Source organism: Symphalangus syndactylus, chromosome 13, assembly GCF_028878055.3.
Source record: "Symphalangus syndactylus isolate Jambi chromosome 13, NHGRI_mSymSyn1-v2.1_pri, whole genome shotgun sequence".
Taxonomy (NCBI): domain Eukaryota; kingdom Metazoa; phylum Chordata; class Mammalia; order Primates; family Hylobatidae; genus Symphalangus; species Symphalangus syndactylus.
The window spans coordinates 118,403,414-118,409,133 of NC_072435.2; the positions used below are offsets into that span (position 1 = coordinate 118,403,414).

General features: G+C 47.4%; 1 long non-coding RNA gene across 1 annotated transcript; it reads left to right on the plus strand.

Moving 5' to 3' along the window:
- The first annotated feature begins 1,012 nt into the window (after positions 1-1,012).
- Positions 1,013-5,453, plus strand: LOC134732069 (uncharacterized). The gene is made up of 3 exons (XR_010114995.1): positions 1,013-1,350; positions 4,291-4,364; positions 4,496-5,453. It is a non-coding gene; the product is annotated as an uncharacterized lncRNA (long non-coding RNA).
- Positions 5,454-5,720: the final 267 nt, after the last annotated feature.

Genomic DNA, 5,720 nt, shown 5'->3' on the forward strand with positions numbered 1-5,720 from the left:
ATTTATTTTATTTTTGAGACCGAGTGTTGCTCTGTCTCACAGGCTGGAGTGCAGTGGCACAATCTCGGCTCACCGCAACCTCTGCCTCCTGGGTTTAAGCGATTCTCCTGCCTCAGCCTCCCAAGTAGTTGGGATTACAGGCATGTGCCACCACGCCTGGCTAATTTTGTATTTTTAGTAGAGACGGGGTTTCTCCATGTTGGTCAGGCTGGTCTCGAACTCACAACCTCAGGTGATCTGCCCACCTCAGCCTCCCCAAGTGCTGGGATTACAGATGTGAGCCACCGTGCCCGGCCAACCCCAGCACTTTGGGAGGCCAAGGCAGGCAAATCATTTGAAGCCAGAAGTTTGAGACCAGCCTGGCCGACATGGTATGTTTCTACTAAAAAAAAACACAAAAAAATTAGCCGGGCATGGTGTCGGGTGCCTGTAATCCCAGCTACTCGGGAGGTTGAGGCAGGAGAATCACTTGAACCCAGAAGGTGGGGGCTGCAGTGAGCTGAGATCGCGCCCCTTCACTCCAGCCTGGGCAAAAGAGCAATAGTGTGTCTCAAAAATAATAATAAAAAATAAAATAAAGTGAACAATTCTGTGGCATTTAGTACATTCACCATGTTGTGCAGCCACCACCTGTATCTAGTTCCAAAACATTTTCATCACACCCAAAGGAAACCCCATACCCATCAAAAACAGTCCTCCCCATTCCCCGACTCTCAGCTCATCTGATTTCTAAGTATTTGCTTATTCTGGACATTTCGTATGGAGTCACACCATGCGGGGCCTTTTGCACCTGGCTTTTTTCACTTGACATCATGTTTTCAAAGTTCCTCCATGGGACAGCTTGTGTCAGTGCTTTATTCCGTTTTATGACCAAATAATAATACATTCTGTCATACGCAGACACCACATTTTGTTTATGCATCAGTTGATGGGCTGTTGGGTTGCTTCCACCTTTTTGCTCTGGTGAATAGTGCTGCTATGTACATGCCTGTACAAGTATTTGAGTAACCTGTTTTCAACTCTTTTGGGATGTGACTTAAAATGGGATTGCTGGGTCATATGATAATTCTATGTTTAATTTTTTGAGGAACTGCCAAACCAAAAGGTCCTTTTTAAAAGTGAAGAAAATCTTCTGAAAAGCATCCCCAGAAGACTTCCTCGACACCTACCTGGCCAGAATGATGTCACTTCTCCATGCCTACAGCATGGTCTTGGCAAGGAGAGTGATATTACCACGACTGGCTTAAACTGATCAAGACTCAGTTTCTGTACTGGATTGGCACGCAGTCACCTCTGAATGACACTGTCGCTTGGAGGAGGGTCATTTCTAGAAGGTGGTGACACAGCTAGGTGAGTTCTCTGTCGACCACCCCCTCCCCCAACATTATTAGAGCAATTTGTATTTCGTTCAAGGGCGTAGTCTAGTCTGTTCCAGCAGCCAGGCAGCCTTCCCTTTAGGGGTTGTGTAGCTGTCTTTGTTCATTGGTGTGTTTATTCTGCAAACATCTGTCTTTTTTTTTTTTTTTTTTTTTTTTTTTTGAGACGGAGTCTCGCTCTGTCGCCCAGGCTGGAGTGCAGTGGCGCAATCTCGGCTCACTGCAAGCTCCGCCTCCCGGGTTCACGCCATTCTCCTGCCTCAGCCTCTCCGAGTAGCTGGGACTACAGGCGCCCGCCACCAAGGCCGGCTAATTTTTTTGTATTTTTAGTAGAGACGGGGTTTCACTGTGGTCTCGATCTCCTGACCTCGTGATCCGCCCGCCTCGGCCTCCCAAGGTGCTGGGATTACAAGCATGAGCCACCACGCCCGGCCAAACATCTGTCTTAATAAAGAAGTGTGGGAACAAGAGTCATGACCAACAGCAAGAGGATAAAGGCTGTGTGAAGTGGAAGCTCATGAAATATCGGAGGAGGTGTCTGGTGCAATGGTGCATGCCTATAATACCAGCCCTTTGGGAGGCTGAGGCAGGAGGATCACTTGGATCAGGAGGTCAGGAGTTGGAGACCAGCCTGGGCAACATGGTGAGACCTCATCTCTATAAAAAATAAAAAATTAGGAGTTTGGTGGTATGCACCTGTAGTCCCAGCTTCTTGGAAGGCTGAGTTGGAGAGATTGCCTGAGCCTGGGAGGTCAAGGCTGCAGTGAGCCATGATCACACCACTGCCTCCCAGCCTGGGTGACAGAGTAAGACCTTGTCTCTAAAAAATAAATAAATATAAAAAAAGAGAAATATCAGAAGAAGGATCCTGAATGGTATGGGGTGTGCTTTACCTTGTAACGCCCTTGCAGAGATGCTGGGAATGTATTTCAAGACCCCCATTTGTGGCCAGGTATGGTGGCTCATGCCTGTAATCCCAGCACTTTGGGAGGCAAAGGCAGGCAGATCACCTGAGGTCAGGAGTTTTAGACCAGCCTGGCTAACATGGCGAAATGGCAAAACCCCGTCTCTACTATGAAACGATAATAATACAAAATTAGCCGGGCCTGGTGGTGCACTCCTGCTACTTGGGTGGCTGAGGCAGGAGAATCACTTGAACCTGGGAGGCGGAGGTTACAGTGAGCTGAGATCAGGCCACTGCACTCCACCCTGGGAAGCAAAGCAAGAGTCTGTCTCAAAAATAAATAAATAAAAATAAAATAAAGCTGGGCATGGTGGCTCAAGCCTGTAATCCCAGCACTTTGGGAGGCCTAGGTGGACGGATCAACTGAGGTCAGGAGTTCGAGACTAGCCTGGCTAACATGGTGAAACCCCGTCTCTACTAAAATACAAAAAAGTAGCCAGGCATGGTGGCAGGCACCTGTAATCCCAGCTACTCGGGAGGCTGAGGGAGGAGAACCGCTTGAACCCAGGAGGCAGAGGTTTCAGTGAGCCGAGATCGTGCCTCTACACTCCAGCCTGGTCAACAAGAGTGAAACTCCGTCTCAAAAAAAAAAAAAGAAAGTCTCGAAGAGTTTTCTTTTCTCCTTACTACTTGCCAGTTCTGTGAACTTGCACTTAACGGCTTGAAGTGTCATGTTCCATCTGTAAGATGGAAATAATATTACCTGCTCTAATATGTAATAAACACGTGAGAACAATTTATATCCTTTGCAATCCATAAACTACTATTCATATTAAAATTTTAAGGTAAATTCTTACCTATTTAAAAAAAATTGGCCAGATGTGGTGGCTCATGCCTGCAATCCCAGCACTTTGGGTGGCTGAGGTAGGCAGATCACTTAAGGCCAGGAGTTCGAGACCAGCCTGGCCAACATGGCAAAACCCCATCTCTACTAAAAATACAAAAATTAGCCAGGTCTGGTGGTGCACACCTGTAATCCCAGCTACTTGGGAAGCTGAGGCAGGAGAATCACTTGAACCCGGGAGGCAGAGGTTTCAGTGAGCCAAGATAGCGCCACTCTACTCCAGCTTGAGTGACAGAGTGAAATTCTATCTCAAAGAAAAAAAAATTGCAGCAGTTTAATGACACAGCAGCCACCTATCTTTAGGACATAGCTTATGGGAATAAGTACACAAGGACATAGAACAGCCTCACACTACCGAGTCCATCAACTGTAGAGTTCATGCATTTATATTCTATAAAAAGCTCAAGAATTAAACAGTGTCTATTTTCTTTTGTTATGAGACATTTCATTTATTCTTTTTTTTTTTTTAGATGGAGTTTCACTCTTGTTGCCCAGGCTGGAGTGCGATGGCGCAATCTCGGCTGACCGCAACCTCTGCCTCCTGGGTTCAAGCGATTCTCCTGCCTCAGCCTCCCAAGTAGCTGGGATTACAGGCATGTGCCACCATGCCTGGCTAATTTTGTATATACAGATATATATTTTTTTGAGACGGAGTGTCACTCTGTCGCCCAGGCTGGAGTGCAGTGGTGCGATCTCAGCTCACTGCAAGCTCCGCCTCCCAGGTTCACTCCATTCTTCTGCCTCAGCCTCCCGAGTAGCTGGGACTACAGGCACCCGCCACCACGCCCGGCTAATTTTTTGTATTTTTAGTAGAGACGGGGTTTCACCATGTTAGCCAGGATGGAAATTTTGTATTTTTAGTGGAGATGGGGTTTCTCCATGTTGGTCAGGCTGGTCTTGAACTCCCGACCTCAGGTGATTTGCCCGCCTGGCCCTCCCAAGTGCTGGGATTACAGGCCTGAGCCACTGCACCTGACCCATTTATTCTTTTGATAAATACATACTGAGTTCAAAAAAAATAAAAGGAAAACTGACAGCTATTTGTGATAAGAAAGTATTTAAGGGAAATACTTATTTATCTTCACATCACCTTCTCTGTGTGTCAGACTGGGAAGCGTCACTGAGGTCCTTCAAGGAGCAAGCGAGGCCAGGCGCAGATTCCAGGGACGCCTAAAGCACAGTGAGAACTCATTTGTTTTTATCTTAATGTTTATAGGAAAAATAATGTTTGAGGATAAATGATTGTTATTGGCCCACAATGGGCAAAGAAGGGGCAGGCTGTACAAATCTAACTGCAGTTCCTCCTGTCAGTCTTTCTCAGCATTGCCAGAAGAGAAATCCGTGGTGCAAATACGGTGTCACGTGACCATCTGGCTTCGGTTGACTGGACCAGCTACTGTCATCCATGCCCAGAAAGTCATCCACAGGCTGGCCAGAAGCCCATGAAGTGACCTGGTACAAAAGCTTTGCTCAAAAGGGCATGCTCTGCCTGAATGTAGTTTCCTATAGCTACTGAAACAGATCACCAGACACTTAGTGGCTTAAAACTGCACAGCTGGCCAGGCTCGGTGGCTCACACCTGTAATCCCAGTATTCTCGGAGGCCAAAGTGGGCAGATCACCTGAGGTCAGGAGTTTGAGACCAGCCTGGCCAACATGGTGAAACCCCGTCTCTACTAAAAATACGAAAAATTAGCCGCGTGTGGTGGTGAGCACCTGTAATCCCAGATACTCGGGAGGCTGAGGCAGGAGAATCACTTGAACCCAAGAGGCAGAAATTGCAGCGAGCTGAGATTGAGCCATTGCACTCCAGCCTGGGCGACAGAGCGAAACTCCATCTCAAAACAAACAAAAAACCGCAGAATTTTATTCTCTCACAGTTCTGGAGGCCAGAAGTCCAAACACAAGGGGTCAGTTGGGCCTCGCTCCCTCTAGAGGCTCTAGGAGAGAATCATTTCTTGCCTCTTCCAGCTCCCGGTGGCTCCAGGTTTTTGAATGGTAGCTGCATCACTCCCATCTCTGCCTTTATCTTCACATCACCTTCTCTGTGTGTCTCCTCTGTGTGTTTTATTTCTTTTCTTTTTTGAGACAGAGTCTCGCTCCGTTGCCCAGGCTGGAGTGCGGTGGCTGGATCTCAGCTCGCTGCAACCTCCACCTTCCGGGTTCAAGCGATTCTCTTGCCTCAGCCTCCTGAGTAACTGGGATTACAAGCGCCCGCCACCACACCCAGCTAACTTTTTTATTTTTAGTAGAGATGGGGTATCGTCATGTTGGCTGAGCTGGTCTTGAACTCCTGACCTCAGCCAATCCTCCTGCCTTGTCCTCTCAAAGTGCTGGGATTACAGGCATGAGCCACCATGCCTGGAGACCTCTGTGTATCTTATAAAGACACTTGTCATTGGATTTGGGGCCCATCCAGATAATCCAGGATGACCTCATCTTGAGATCTGAAATGTAATAATCATGGGCAAAGACCCTTTTTTCCCAATGAGGTCACATTCACAAATAAGCTTCCTGGGGTTAGGATATGGACATGT